Here is a 17,814-nt window from a genome sequence, read left to right as displayed (position 1 = left end):
TTATGTAATATTTGTGGAAATAAAAAATTATGAAAACCTTCATTAAAAGATTTAATGGGCTAACTTCGATTAGTGTACATGCATTGCATTCTTGTAGTTGGAGTTGGAGAAAATGGAAAGATACGGTGATAGAAATATCATTGGGATTTGGATAGGGGCAACAATGACGGTGATTCGTCAAGAAGCCTTGAGAGATTTCTTAGGTGGGACAGTCTAGTGAGGGTTTGGTATTATAAGTCGTACGACCAGGATAGTCCTACATGCAAACTAAGCGATCTCTGACACCCCTTGTGCATTTCATGATCGGTAGAGAGGAATCTTGAAATGAATTGGGCTTACCATGTAAGCACCTCTGATAAAGGTAATTGAAAACATGAATATTGTTACTTGTCGTTGTTAAGGATATATGTACTCCCGGTTGCTTTCCCACTAGGATCTTGGCCTTTGGGCATTGTAATTTGGTGGTGATTGGTTGGTTGGATTACATATTGCATTGCATAAAAGATATATTAATTGGGGATGTGAATATCCTCTTGTGTAAACACTAACTTCATGCATCATTTGCATATGTTTGACATTGTTTGATTAGAGTGTTGTTATAGGGTGTCTCACTTTAATGTTATTTCTCTATGTAATTCCACGATGCGGTCTCCGTAGTTGGTTCTTACTCCATTTTCTTTCGCCTATACTATGTGTATGAACAGGTTGGCTGCAGATGTACTTTGATATTCATTGATGGAAATGTAGACAAGAAGAACTTAATTAGTGTATAGATAAGTATTTTGTGTGCGTTGGGATTATTGGCTCTGATTTAGAAATACCCTTGGTCTTTTGAACTAATTTTTGTATAAGTTATATTTTAGGAAAAATACTTACGAGTGATTCTTTTGCATACATGAGGTCTTTTATAATCATTATGTTAAGATTAAGTTAATGATTTTGTAAAGTTGCATACTTAAAAATAGATAATTATATAAATCATGGTTTTGAGGCTGAATGTGATGCCTCATTTTTGGGTGATGATAATATTGAATATTTCTGCATCTTGAACATGTTAATGAAAAGGAATTTTAAATTCACTCTAATTTTATAACATGTGTCTTTAATTTTCTATAAATTTTGAGTATATTTTTATAATGAAGTCCTAATTTCTAAGTTGCAAAAGGTGTTACAACCTCAGTGAAGGGCAAGTTGATATGTAATTTCTTAAGAATATCCAAATATTTCTTAAATTTCTTTTCTAATTTTTCTTTTTCTAATCTTTGGAGAAAAGGAACTGGTGGTACATATGGTGACAGAGCTACATACTTAGACACTTTTTCAAAATTTTGCTCCCCTTTATGGGGTTGTGTCTTAGTATGTTCCTCTTCAACTTTTGCATTTTTCCTAATTTGAGGAATATCACTTAATTCCTTTCCATTCCTTAATTTTCCAGCTTTACAATGTTCATTATTTGGATTTTTTCTGGCTGTCCTGGAAACATCTATATTTGCCTATTTGGATTACTAGCTTGTTGGGAAATTTGTGTATCCAACATTTTATAATGGATGGCCAGGTTTTCTATTTTAGAATTCAAGTCATTGAGAAAGTTTGGAAAACTTTTTTAAATCATGACTTGATCCTCATGAAATTTATTTTGGTTAGCAAGCAATTTTTCCTAACCCTCCATTAGAGTTTTAAAAGTAGGCTTAATAGGAGAATATTGTACCTGCGAAAACCTTGTTGGAGGTTTCCTGTTACTGGGTCCATCCTGGTATTGATGATTCAGATGTTGTTGCTCCTCCAAGAAAGGTTGGGATTGTTCTGCCTATATGGCGGGTTGAATTGTTGCCCGCTCCTCTCTTTGTAGTCATAGTAGTTGCATGATTCAGGTTGTTCATTAGTCAATGCTCCATGTTCGGATTTAGTGAAGTTTTTGCATTCAGACCACTCATGTCATTTTGTTCCACACCCCCCATATGTTGCAGTAGACCAAATAGCATTAGCATGACACTTTTCCAGTTTTCTAAACCTTTGAGAAAGGTTCTCCAGCGTGGAAATTACCTTCTCCATCTGATTGCCTGAATATTATTCACCAACGTCTCTTCTTGGATGGTGTCTCCTTTCCTTCGCCCATTGATGATGATTGGAAACTACATTCTCTATGATCTTTGAAGCAACCTCAATTCCTTTGCACTTAAAGGCATCACCTACTAAAGAGTCCAACGATTGTTATGATGAAAAGTCTAGCCCACTGTAGATGTTCTGAACTAACATCCATGGTGGAATGGCATGATAAGGGAAAGCTTCAGTCAACTCATTTAATCTTTCTCAAGATTCAACAATTGACTCCCCATCCTTTTGACTGGAGTTTTGGATGAGGTGCTTGTAGTGCACAGTTTTGGAAGGAGGAAAGTATTTGTTGAGAAAAGCCTTCTCTAAAGTTCACCATGTTGCTTGAATTTCAGCATTTTGATTTGTTAGCCACGTCTTAGCTATGTATCTAAGGCAATATGGAAACATGCGGAGACAAATGACATCTTCATAAGCCTTGTGGATCCTTACAGACCCACAGAATTTCAAGAACTAATCAATATGGACATTCTGATATTCATGAACTCCTCCTCCAAATTGGTTTTGCATCACCATTTGGATCAAATCATATGGCAAAGAAAAGTTCATTGTCTCAATAGCTGCGTGGATTATTCCAAGACGTGAACTACGAGCATTAGGGGTTGCGTAGTCGCGAAGTGGTTTTTCATCTCGTTCAACCATTGTTTGTACACGCGCACGTCTTTCTCTTGTTCTTTCTCTTTGTTGCCTTCTTCTTCTATGGAAAGTACTTTCTGGCTCTGAGTAGTAATTTGAACTTTTCATAAACCAAATGGGCAACCTGCAAAGGTACCAAGAAAAATGAAAATGTGTAATACACTAGAGTAAAGTAATGAATTTATTGGGAATTAAAGAAATTTTGACATAGTCACCGGCAACGGCGCCAAAAACTTGATAGGGAAAATCGCAAGTGCATGATTATATCGTCAAGTAATAAAATATTGATCCCACCAGGACTGGAAAATTCCTTTAATTATAACAATTAATTTATACTTAACTCTAATAAGGAAATAAAATTGAATTTAGAACGGTTTAGAAATTGACAAGAATAATTGTGAAAACATTAAAAATGATTGAAATCTAATTTAGGGAGAGTTCCTAGGATAAGGGTTACAGCTTTTACACTCGCGAATCCTTGTTTTCTCTTTTTCATGAACTTTAAGTTGTGAGGGTGAATTGTTCTTTGGTATGTGTCATCCTCTCTCGAGCTCCGACACGTTTACTCAATTGAAGTCGCACCTACTCTCGTGGTACAGTTATCAATCAAATCCTTTACTAGGATCTTTCTATCCAATCGCTTCGTTGCAACCCAAGGTGAAATCCATAAACCCCCGAGAATCCTAAGACTACTCTCGTGAATTAGGACTCTAGTTTGAATAACTGAATAGTCAGATAGTTGGGTTCACCTTTCGGTCCTTCCCAATGTATATAGGAGGTGTAATTTGTTGGTCATACAACTCACACGAATAAAACTCAGTTTAATGATTCAAATCACCACACTCAATAAAATAGAAGTAAGAACAAGTGTTTTTTGAATGTAATATGGCATAGCCCCAATCCTAGAAACAAAGGGAATTACTCACTCATGATGGAGAAGAAATCCAAAATTCTAAACTAGAGAATTGTAATGTAAAGTGTAAAGTGTTTGAGGGAGAACCCTCATTTATCCTAATAACAAAGTATTGGGCTAAGCCCAACAAAACAAATCAAAAAAATAGGAATAGAATATAATATCAATGACTTTTTTTCGCACTTCAATTGGTCTTTGCGTAGCCTAAACACTAAATTTCATCTTCTTGCACCCAATCTCTACTCTTTTTAGCTTCAATCCATCCAAAATACACAACATAGCCAAAAACATCTCTCAACCCAAACAAAGAGAAATAAAAGCTAAAAACAATCCTAAAGTCCTAATTATATCCTAAAATACAAGTTAAATGTAATGCAAATATAGCATAATTTCACACTCATCATAAACCAGGTTGTCTTTTTGAGTCCCAAGTTGCAAAAACAAATTGCCCCCTTCTGGTTGAGGTTGGAAGTCTCCTTCATCTACTATGGCGTCCAATTCAACCAAATGGATGCCTCTTTTTGGGGGCGGTCCCTGCCTTGTGGGATGACTTGGTCGAAAACTCATATGATAGCAGCTCTTGGCACTATGTTGATCTCCTTTATATGTGAATATCCGTAGGTCGGAGGATAGGAATTTCAAACATAAGTGTGGTGTGGAGAATTTGGCTTGAATAGTGCGTGTCAAATATTGTTTGCTGATAGTTAACCATATATCCACTTATCCTCGTGGGGTACTTCCCTGAATAGTGAAGCCCACCAACTGGCCATTATATGGTAGCAGATCTCGGTCACTCAGCTCCATAATTTCAAACAAATCCTGGAATATGATGTTAGCTGAACTGCCCTGATCGACAAAAATTCTTCTAACTTTCTTGTTGTTCAGTTTAGTTGTGATAACCAGGGGATCCTCATGTCCTCGGACGACACCTTCATAATCACGGTCATCAAATGAGATTAGGGGTGCACTTCTACTTTCGCCTTGTTGGCGGGTGTTTCTCATGTTGGCTTGCATAACTTCCCAAATATATCTTTTATGGGTTGCTCTTGAAGTGCCCCATGCAGCGAAACCCCCAGGAATGGTGTTAATATCAACCAGGCTCCTCTGTCGCTGGTTGTTGGAATGATACGTGTCTACCCGGCCCCTATTTGGAGGGCGTTCCCTTTGATTTCTTGGGGGGGTGAAGATGGTGGATGTCGTTTTGGCCATTTTAGGAATGGAGTTGTAATGATCTTGACCGGGAAAGAAATAAAGGTGTTGCTTGTTGTTGAAGTGAATTGAATTGACTTTCACTTGATGTGTATCTAAAATGATATCGTGACATCTAGATCATGGGGTGGGGGTAAGGTGTAATTCTTCTTTGTGATTGTATTAACTTCATCCAACATGATTATTCACACACAAAAAATGGAATTTAGTTGTGAATGTCCTTTAGAAAGTGATATATTTCACCCCCAAAACTTTATAAATAAGCAAGAAGCCTTCTATTGGTTATCCAAAAAAAATATTTGTCATCAAGTTACTATTACAAAGAAAACGACCATTCTATATAGAATCGTTTGTCCACTAAAAGCTGATAAGAGGATTAGTATGTTGACTATTTAAAACTTTGACCACTCATATAGTGCTCAATTTTTTAAATGATTAAATTGATGATCATTATATCTTTGAAGAACTAAGCTAGCTTTTTACTCGATAAATGTATTCTATCATGGTATTTCTAAGATCTTAAGACTGAAACTCCTTAGTAGAGTGGAAATAAAATCTCACATTTGATATGTGATGTACAAGACTCAGGCAACATTTTTTGTCAACAGTTGGAGATGTTTGTGCAAGTGTGAGTTTAGAATTAAAACATATATACCTCGCTTAGAAAGGTCTTACTTATAATAGGCAAATTGTTACTTATTGATCATGGTTAGACTAGTTGACATACGATTCCCTATTTATTATTCGAGTTAAGTTCATTGAGGCTGTGTATTTATCCTCTCACTAATGTTTGTTATTGTGTGGGCTCATCTCATTGTTGGTTACCTCCAGATCATATGCCCACGCATTGTTGTCTAAATTTGACTCATGTAACAAGTCAGTTCATGTCATGTTGGATTGGGTTGAAGTGGTAAAGTTGTTGAGTTGGGATGAGGTTTCCATGTGTTATAGGATAAATGGAGTTGAAGAGTTTGGTTAAATCTAGACCATTTATGCCAAATTTCTCTCTTTACCCGCCCAATGATATTTTGTCAAATACTTAAATGTGTTAGTATGACAATTAATGAAAACTTAAATGTGGTATGTTATTTATTACTAGTCAAAATCTTATTGGGTTGGTATAGAGGAATAGGAAACTTTTGTTATAGAGGATTTGGGTTCGAGTTTGGTTACCTCTATAAGTTTCTACCCTTAATGCTTGATTTTCCCAAAAGAGTTTTCTGTATTTTGTAGGTTCCATGAAGGGGTGGCAATACAGGTCAGTCCGCCCCGCCAAAATATGGGCCGACCCGACCCTTATTGTTAAAAGGGCTCAAAATACTAGCTCAACTCATATTTGGCATGGCTGGCAGGCCGGTGGGCTGACCATTTTTCCTTCAAAATATATTTATAATCAACTCAATCACAATTTCAAAAAAAAATAAGCATCATGCCTCATGAATGTCTTCTAAACAACAAGTCATCATAGTCTTAAACTTTTATACTCCTAATTTACAATAAAGCTTCTAACTCCTAAGTTTTAAACATTAGATGCTCTGTTGGAAAAAGATGCCTCAACTTTTCTATTACTACCATCATCAACGACTTTCAAATATTCTTCTTCTTCGTCATCATCTACATTATCATTAGAACAAATATTGGTTTGAGATGGAACATGATCTATCTCTCCAGTATGATATTCTTATTTGACAAAAAATATACATATTTATGAAAGTCAGATTGAAGCTCTAATACTAGAATTTATTAAGCATGGTACTAAATATTTGGCACATTTAATATTTAATAATGTCAATAACAAAAGTGGTGATAATGCATCTCAACCCTTGACAGTAACTCGTGAAGTTGAGTCAGGGTACATACTTTATCTACTTAACACAAACATAGATTTTTCTTCTACATAAATTCTTAGATAAATATGGAGACCCAGGGTTAGGGTGGCAATATGGGTCAGCCTGACCCAACTCGCCTTTGGCCGGACAAAATATGTGTTGGCCCGACCCGATCCTTATTGCTAAAATGGCTCAAATCCCTAGTTTGGCCTGCTAAAAATACCAATCCAAATGGGTTGGTCCGTTGGACCAAGCCCATATTGCCATCCCTAGTTCCATGTATCATAACTAAGATGTTGAGATTTTGAAACTCTAATTTTCATCGTTTTCGTCTAGCTAATGGTGATACAAAAATTGTGAGAATAGTAAAATCATATATAGTTATAGAACCATACATCAATTGCTAAGATTAAAAGTTAGATAATGGTCACATGATCACTTAAAAAGTTGTGTCCACTTATCTTTTAATCTTAACAATTCAAATAAGATTGAATGACATATATTAATTGTTTTCATTTCTCATATTAACAATTGTTCTATTTCGAGGCACTTCCTATACTGTCGCGCCCCAATTTTCGGCTGCATGACCTCTTATGGAGTCGTCACTACGTCTTTTGCGGTTAAAACGTGGAAAACTCAATTTAAGTCCAATTTGGATTAAAATGGTCTTTTCAATCACATTTATGAGTTCGGGAATCGATTACGAATCAGGGAAGGTATTAGCATCCCGTCCGCCTGTAATAAAACAGTACTCTAACTAATTGCGTAGATTAAGTACCCTTAATTTATTAAAATTAAATTACTTAAAAACAAATATTTATTTTTTACTTTTGTGTCTGACAAGAATTAATTTTGCTCCTACGTATCCCCTTTGAGGAATCAAGACTACGTAGTTCTAGGAGAAAATTGTTGGTTGGTTGGTTTTAATTAAAATATTAGAAATTACTTAAAGTTGATTGAAGGGGGATTAATAGACGAAGAGTCAATATTGGTCACTTACCCCCTTTCCGCTTCGATAGATAACAGAGACAATACTAATGACTGCAACCGCTTCTCAGCTCGAATTGAAAGAAAGATGCGACATTAATCATAACCTCGCTACTGAAACCCCTTAAAACATATTTATTTGTATTAGTTTGAAAAGATTTATAATATATAGTTGTTTCAATTTAACGGAACTAATAGTGAAAATATGTGGTTGCTCGTAGACCTTCTTGCTATTTTTAGAGAAGTTAGAGGCGATGCAAACCATAATCAGACTATAAAAATTTCTTTTAAATTCGTGAAGATCAAATATTTTAAATTATTTTATATATAAAATAATAAATTACCAATGTCATATATATTAAGTTAAGGAAAAAATATCAATATTACACCTAATTGGAGAAGACTAGCTTTTATTATTGAATATTCTTACAAATACTTGTTAGTGAATATTAATGTAAAATAAACTAAAAAAATTGAGAAATGTGGAATGGGAATCTCACCTGTATAGACGTGAAATAAGAAAACAGAAAATGTAGCTCTTGATGATGACGTGGACAAGGAAAGGAGATTAAGGAGAGTCAATGCACCAAATTTTAGAAAAGGAAGCAAAGAGAAGACACGGTCCAGGCAATTTGTACATGATCCTCGAAATTTGTTGTTGTTAGTGTCACTTTGGGTTTATTGTTGGAAAGAGAAAATGATCGTAGGATTTGTATAATTTTCTTATTGGAGTTGTAATTTTCAAAAGGTGCAAACCTAACCTTGCACTTCTGTGTAAAGAGCACAATAAGAAGTGAAAAACTATACTTACACAGTTTACAAGACCAAAGGTTGGGGTTATAGGGTGATTTTTTTAGATTTTTTTTAGATTTTTGTTAGAGTTTTTTAGATTTTTGTAGATTGTTGGGAATAGATGATTGATGAAGTATTTTTGGGAGATAGATGATATATGAAGGTTTTTTGGGTGATTTTGGATTGATGTTGGTTCCTTTATTTTCTTGTGTGTTTTGTAAGTGCATTTAGCCTACTATTTATAGCACTGTATTTGAAGTTTTGAACATGCACTAATAGGGTGTGAATCTCTCAATTAATTCAATTGATAAAGTTAAAGAGTAAATTTTGATTTTGTTTAATTCAAATTCCAAATATGATTTTACCATCCTTTAATACACATTATTACAAAATCAATCAATGCTCTATATTTCGAACATGCAATTGGAAGTAATGATGGTTAAACTTTAATAATCAAGATAAATATCAACAAAGATAAGAATCTATGGATTTCAAAATCTTATTTTATCTTCATGGCTTACAAAATTCAAAATTCAATTTATTAATTAAAGTTCGAATCTTAAATTATTTTTTTAGTTTAGGACACTTAAAAAATGTCATTTATATAGAAAATATCAAAAATCATTTATCTTATTTTTATTTGTTAATTTTTTGAAAATATCTTTTGGGTCGGACAAAATTGGGTGTTCACATATACACATATAACTACATGAACTTTTAAGGTAGATGCATTTATTATTAAAATTCACAACATCTGCACATAGATGTATAATCCACCAACACTTTTTAGGTCTTTAAATTTATGCTCATGAACGACATAAATCATCAACATATATTTGAACTCGTTAATACGCTCAAAAGTTTGTGAAATTTAATTGTGCCAAACTTGAGCTAAAAAAATAGCTCGACTTAAAACATGACTCTCATCGATCCTTAACAATTCGACTCATCCTATAATTCATAAGGCTAATTTAAAAAAAATTGATTCTAAAAGCTAACATTATGCATTCATACTTGCATTTTGATGAATGGTTGCAATAATCCTATAATTCAAGTTTCCATATCATTTCAAGACTTAAAGAGTGAAAATGAGCAAGGCTTGGTGTCAAGAGGCCAAAAATCAACTTAAGGTCATATCAACTAATTTGCACCAAGCACAATTACATTGAGTGTGTATGATGCGTCAAGTGCAACTTGGCTAGATGAAGAGTTGATCCAGACAAAGAAAAGCGTTGAGTGCACCTCCCTTACGCTCATCGAAATGTTTAAAATTCAGATTGATAAAAAGGGATTGAAATATACTTTGTAGGGATCCGAAGTGGTCCATACATACTATTTCGGTGTAAGTTAGGATGTTTTTTATTTCCCTTAGCTTCTAGGCTTGTATAGGCTGAAAACAAGATGTAAATATGAGGAAGGATGATTGGAGGAGGTGATGTAAGCTCATGGAGGAGGTATCCATTCTATTCCTAGTTGTATTTTATGTTTTATCATTACTTTAGCTTTTTTTATAAAAATGTTTAGCCAAGCTTCTCCCTTGTTGGGATTGATGTCATATTCACCTCATGTATTCACCTCATGCTTATTTGGAGGGAGACACCTCCCTTGTAAGAATTTAGATGTATGAATTCATGAAGAAATGTTGGTTTAGTCTACAATAGAAACTCATCTTGTTAGTATAATTATAGACATAGCCTTATGCTAATTTGTCACATGTGTTTATGTGTTAATATGATTGCTAGACATAGACTCAATGAGCATTGAAAAACTCTCAAACTTGTTAACATAGATTACTAGACATAGAAGTATGATTAATGGTTCATATATATTAATCTTATTAAATTAGTTGCTAGACATAGAGTTGTTTTAGTAAACTACTAATATGACCAAGACATTGGCGATTAGTACAAACGAGGTGTTGCGCTTAACTCAATTTCACATGCATAGACATATATGTATATTATGTGGGTTATAATTCTTCATTTTGTGTGTAAAGTTACTAGATATAGAGTTTTATTGCATAAGCTACTAAATTAAATAATACATTAGTTTGTAGTATCATTGAGGTCCATCGTTGTGTAAGAATCATTGCTAACTGATTTTGTATGATCAATCCTAGTGTGTATGGATAGTAAGTAGTAAAGTTTGACCCCAACATCTAAATTTCAACAATTTTATCTAATAGTTAAATTAATTTAGTTAACAAAACACCAATTAAACAACCTTTCAAAATCAACTTAGAATATAAATTGTTTGTTGAAAGGATAGACCTCAGCAAGTCCTTGTGGATTCCTCCTATACTTGTTTGCGACACTTGTTTGCGACACTTGTTTGGATCTTTATAGACAAATTTGTAGGTTAGGACTATCTCGAACCTGATTTTTTTGGGTACTACCAATGGTATCCCTTTAGCTTTTGGTAAAGAGTTAATCTCTTTTACGGTGTGTGATTGTCCCTCCCAACAAATGTCGCTCTCGGGAATCGAATCTTTGACCTTTTGATTGAATTAGACATATATATATATATAAGTATAGGATCTAGAGGAGTTCCTGTCGGGTTTAGGTTACTCAAAATCTGATAAGATCGGGGATGGTATCATTGTTTTCAATCACACTTGGTTTGGGTTCATAGTCTGTTTTTCGGGTTCGGGTTGGGTAAGCACAAACCCAACCCCAATTCATCTCGTTCTCATTCCTAATTAGCATGCATTGGAGAGAGAATATGAATGAGACATAATAATGAAGGATAATTTTGTAAAATATAATTTAATATATCTACACTAACAATATACGAGTTTGTTACATTATAACCATAATATTCTTCATTTATGTTTTAATTATCATTGACTCTTAAATTAAAATAATACATATAAATAATAAATGATGTATTCACCGTATAAAAATTTTTGCATTGTAAATGCATATATATTTAATTTAGTAAAGCTAACCATACTAACTCACATATTTAATTTTATGAATGTACTAAAAACAAGTTATTGTAAAAAGCATGAGAGACGGTATAAGACTATAACTTTAGTACACCATTTAATATTATTCATTAAATAATAGTTTTAATAGCAAAAAGTAGTTATAATCAAAATTTTGATAGGAAAAATGAGAATAAACATACATGCATAGAAAAGAAAATGTCTTATAAAAGAAACCATCCAAATCTTCTTAATGAATATTTTAGTAAATCTACAAAAGATGGAGAACATTAAAAATGCTTACATATAAACTGTTTTGAATTGGTTATGACTTCTAGATAAAATAAAAATATATTGTTGAAAATTTAAAAGTTTGAAAAGACTGATTTGGAGCAAATGAAACATATTAAAAAAAAGATACTATTGCAATAATATATTAAAAAATCATACAAAAAGTTAATTTTCTATTTGATATTAGTGAATGTAGTCAATGCACATTTACTAATACACATAATATACTACTTTCCTATGGGTTTATCTCTATTATGTAAAATAGTGTGCTGACACACTTTAGTAATTATCAACTTGCGTTCTCATTACTTGAGATTGTAATCTTTACATTCTATAAATATCAAATATAATAGTTTCCATATATGTTTTCATTTGTGTGAAATACTAGAGAAAAATTGTGTGAAATACTAGAGAAAATTGATAAAAAAAAAGTGGTTACTCTCTCATTACATACTTGTATGATATAGTTAATTCAAAAAAGGCTAAGTAACAAAACCGAATAAATGAGAAAATTCATGAGAGATTTTTTAAATCTGTTAACAATTAGTTTACCAGAAAAAAGTTGGTTTTAAAACTGACGCATGCAGTGAAAGTAAAGTCAAATGAAAACTCTTAGAATAATAGCTTTTTAAATGTCTCCAGTTTTTCTTTCTCTTGTATGAAAAAGGTTAAAAATATTCAAGGGTAATTAAAATGAAACAAAATGCTAACTTACTAAAAACTTTTTAAAGGTCGCACATTTTTCCTTTATCTTTTACTACCATGTTCACATGCACTATCGTACTTGCCAACCTGCTTTCCTATCATTTATAATGTATAGTTTGTATGTCATAAATGTCAAGTATAATATTTTATGTTAAATATTTGTAATCTATAGTTGAATTTATTCGAATTGTGTAATGTTCAATTTATTCATGTTCTACATTCAAAACTGATAGTTATAATATAAGAAGAAATATTTAACCAAATAATATGAAAATATATTGGTTGGAGGAACATTGGGTTATATATGGTTTTTTTAGTAAAAATTAAAAAATGGTGAGAGCAAAATAGGGAGAACCACAAATTACACCATGGTGGGTGGTTATTTTGGGTTTTCCCTTTATAAGTAGTATAGAAGATATAGATAGATGAGAAAAAGCTTTAAAAATATTTAGAAATAACTAACATGAATCAAAATACTACCTGAAAGATATAAATAAATTTATATCTGGTTAGGAAATAAATATATAAAAAAATTAAAAATTGTAGTAAAAGACGACCAATATAAATCTATAGAATATACGTTATATCCATATGATGTGGTCAAAATAATAAGTTGGAAATATTTTGTGTAATAAATAAAAATGAAAATGCATCAAATTATGATATGTGAAACATTATTTTGATATTGGAAGAAATAAAAATTACATTTTCACAAGAACACTTCAAGATTAATTTATATTTGTTTAACAAGATTAATTGTACATTTGTACACTAAATGATGCATTGTCACTATTAGAAAAACTTTTACATTGTAATAACATTATAAGGAGAGAAAAAGAGGTAGGAATCAGTTTTGTGTTTTCTCAACGGCGTGGAAAGCACTTGAAGAAGCATTAAGAAATGTATAAGAAATGTAATTAAATTGAAAACGACACAATTTTATAAAAAAATTAAAGCGATTTGTAAGCTAAATATACCTCATATTGTTTGAATAGAAGAGGTAAAGTTGAAGTTACAATGATGCAAAATAACTAACTAAAACCAAAATAACTAACTTTGACTAAATAAAACATGTGCTCAATAAATATGTACATGTGCTAATAAGTATTCAAGTGTGAATAACCTTGATATGCTAAAGATGTTTATGGTGTCCCACGGGGTCTATAATGACCAAGGTGCAAAGACCACTTGGTGTATTATCTGGTGCGCCAACATGCTAGGTTGATTTGCCAGTTCATGTGCCTGACCGTGTCTTTGTGATGCACTTGACTCGCCTTGATCATGTCTCTGTGCGTACTTCTAATGCGCCAATCTGCCAGCCTGACTGTGTCTATGTGGTGCATCTGTCTTGCCTAAGCCATGTTTCCATATGTGCCTCTAATGCACCAATCTGCTAGCTTATGGTGCACCTGATGCATAATGACCATGCATAGCCATGGTAGTCAAAATCGTGATCCCACTCATGAGATCGTACGTTCTTACGATCCTTGACCCTCACTTCGTGCTCGATCTTAGTCTTGGACACGCCTCTGTGGGATCGGGTGGGATCGTCGTGTGGGTGCGTAAAACCGGTGGAATCTACGAGCCCACCGACCCCTAAACCTCTTTCTCTCCATCTCTGCTTCACTTTTTCTCTCTTTCTCTCTCTCATCGTGCAATCTGCAACAATGGTGCTTCACTTTCTCTCTCTCATTGTGCAATCTGCAACAATGGTTGCTTTCTCTCTCTGCCTCTTCTATTCTGCTGTCGTGGGTAGTAGAGAAGAAGCTAACCGGGTCATTTGCGACCCGGTTTGTTGAAAACCCTAATACTTTTACTTATTAAAAAGCATATGATGGGCTGTTAGCCCATCCTCTTAAGTCCAATGTCTTTTTTAACCCATAAATTTATTTAAAATGTGAAGAGTGTGAGTGATTATGAAAGCCTTTTTTTTTACTTGGAATTTGTTTAGTTGAGTTATTTTGGTGTTAATTATTATGACATGGGTTTGTTGAAAACCCTACTTTTTTATTTATAAAAAAATATTATGATGGGCTGCTGTTAACCCACTCTGAAGCCCAATATCTTTTATAACCCATAAACTTGATTAAAACAATTAATAGTGTGAGTGGCTATAAAACCCTAATTTTTTTTACTTGGAACAAGGGTAGTTGGTTGATTATGTTTCTATTATAAGTTATGATATGTATTACCTTATGACTTGAATTTGTGTTATTCATATACTATGTTTATTATTATGAATATCTTTAATATTATAACTTATGAATTACTATTCATATATATATATATATATATATTTTTTTTATATATATATATATATAATTTGTAGAATCTTATGAGTCGTGTTACGATCCTACATTTACGATCTTTGGTTATCCTCCCGATCCTAAGTAAAATCTCGATTTTAACTACCTTGTGCTAGCTGATGCTCTTGGTGCGCCTGATGCTCCTGATGCTCCTGGTGTGCCTGATGCGCCCTAACCGTGCATACATGATGCACCATGACCGTGGCTCTGATGAGCCAAGTTGATCAAGTCTGACTGTGTATCCTCCGTCATGATGTTGCACACTACCTTGGCCTCCTGAGCCAAGTCTGACCGATAGTCCTTGTCATGGGCATTATGACCTGACTTCAATACATACTTCAATAAAAATAGAAAACCATACGACACATTATTTGATATTGAAAGAAAAGGAAAGACATTGTATAATTGTCCCCCGTTCATATTATAATAAAATAGATATCATAACATTGAAGAAATCAAGTGAAAAAGTAAGACTCTTACCCGTAAAAAAAACAAATTCAAGAAATAGATGTTTTGCCTATTGTTAAACACACGGATTTAATAAAATATTTAAAGAAGAAAGAAACAAATCATTCATCACATTTGAGGGAAGGAAATGATAACACCTTGGAACGTTAGGTTATCATATGAAGGTGAGACTGAAAATACATATATAATTTATTGTAGAGATGGAAGTATGATAATGTTCAACTTTTTTATTTGTATAGTTTTGTTGGAGACTTATAAAGTGAAATGAATATAACCAATGATTTATTGATGACAAAGTTGAGATATATAAATTATACCAATACAATTATCTCTTTGGTTTTGTATTCATAAAATTTCTTTTATTATTAAATGAACTCATGGAGCCACAATGCATTAGATATAGAGTAAATTACACTGATACTCCCTGAGTTTTAGTGAAATTACACAAACCACCCCTCACTTTTCTACGTCTACACAAACCTCCCCTAGTTTTTATATTTTCATTACACTGGTCACCACTGTATAAGAAATAAGTGTAATCTTTTAAATAAAAAATGTGATAAATGTAATTAAGTTAAACAAAACATGATATATTGTGGAGACAAGTCCAAATAATATATGAGTCAATATTTCTTTATTATTTTTGCTACGTTACACTATATTATAAGAGCGATTTAAACAATATTTCTTTAGAATTGTTGATGCATTTTGTAATAAAAAATAATAAAGATACATTAATTTGTATATTATTTAGACTTGTCTACATAATATATCATGTTTTGTTTTAATTAATTGCATTTATCACATTTTTTGTTTAAAATATTACACTTATTTCTTATGCATAGGTGGTCAGTGTAATGAAATTATAAAAAACTAGGGGAGGTTTGTGTATGTGTAGAAAAGTGAAGGATGGTTTGTGTAATTTCACTAAAACTCAGGGGGTGTCAGTGTAATTTAGTCTTAGATATATCAAAATGACTATCCTAACGAGATTGACTTTATCCATATAGGGCTTCGTTTAAATCAGGTTAGTCTAAAAATATTGTTATAATTTATCATGTTAAATTATAGCCTAAAACCATCCTAAACTAACTGTAAGTTGTGTTGGCTTACTATATAAGATTAAAAAAATATTTAAATTTAAGCTCTTCAACTGTTTAAAAAAATATATTATTGGATATTAATGTATATTTATTTTTAAGAGATTTGTTGGATCATATTTTGTAAAGATTGTATTAAGAAAAAATTTTATCATTGAATACACTATACAGTCAAAGTTTCAATTTTATAAATTGATAATAAAACAATTTCCAAGTTAATAAATGTAAAGTTCAACATTTGTACAATTTGCAGCACAGGACAAAAATGGTGTGCAAATTCAACTACATCTCGTAAGAAAATTAAAACTATGTATAGCTGAGATGTTTATTGTAGTAAATTTCAACGGCAAATTTATTTAGGTAGTGCACTTTGATTAGAAATTTATTATAGTAGTATAAGTTTTGTACTTATTATAAAAGTGGTACATTTTTTTATAAATCGGTAACCTCATGGCTATTTTTCTTCTTTTTTTCTTTTGGACCCACATAAATCGGCAACACTGATGGAGTTTATTTTTTTTTAATATTTTCTTTAGAAATTGTCACTGAAGATGGAGTTTTCAATGTTATTTTAATATATTAGTGTAAATTGGCAATGGTGGTGGGGTTTAGTTTTTTTTAGAAATCATCACTCTAGAAGGAGTTTTTCATTTTATTTTAATATATTACCTAAATCGTCAATGACATGAGTTTTTCACTTTGCCCTATTTTTTTATAGAAATCGTCACTCCAAAAGGAGTTTTTCATTTTGTTTTAATATATTACCTAAATCGCCAATAACATTGGAGTTTTTTTCCCGAGTTTTTTCTTTACTATTTTTTACACCAGTATCCTAGCCCTATATATTCATCCAACACTTCCATCTTCTTCTCCTAAAAACTTATATGTTCTCAAACTTCTTCCCCTATATACATTTCTTCTAAAACTTCTTCCCAACAGTTTTTTATATTTCTCATTTTGGAGTTTTTCTTCTCGTATAGATTGCTACTTGATTAGAGGTTAGTAGAGCTATAATATTTTTTCAACTTTAGTATACTTAGTTGTTAAATTTTTGTAATATTATTATTTTGTTTAATGTATATGGTTATTCTAAGAGATATTGTTGTGAAGAAGATCTTGCTCCTGACCTTGGCACGGTTTTGATGAAGACACCAACATCACCAAAAAGAAGAAAAGGAACATGACTTATGAAGACAAATGAAGATAAAGCTTCAAGACATTAGATTAAGTCTTTGTAAGTACTTCTATCCTAAACTCTTAAGTATATACAAGTATATATGCTCAAACTATTTTTTAGAAAATGTGAGACACTTTCAAAAAGACTTGAAACATTTTTCAAAAATAGTGTGTAACAGGTTACTTCATTAAGTAACAGGTTACATGTGTGAGAAAAGAGTTATCCAACTAAAAAAACTGATTTTTGAAGCCGAGTAACCGATTACTCAAAGTGAGTAACCGATTACTCAAAATTAAATTTAAATATCTGTTGGTCAGGGAGTTTGAGTAACCGAATACTCAAAGTGAGTAACCGATTACTCAA

This window comes from Lupinus angustifolius, chromosome LG20 (genome assembly GCF_001865875.1).
Source record: "Lupinus angustifolius cultivar Tanjil chromosome LG20, LupAngTanjil_v1.0, whole genome shotgun sequence".
Classification (NCBI taxonomy): Eukaryota; Viridiplantae; Streptophyta; class Magnoliopsida; order Fabales; family Fabaceae; genus Lupinus; species Lupinus angustifolius.
Note: the sequence above shows the minus strand (reverse complement) of the source record.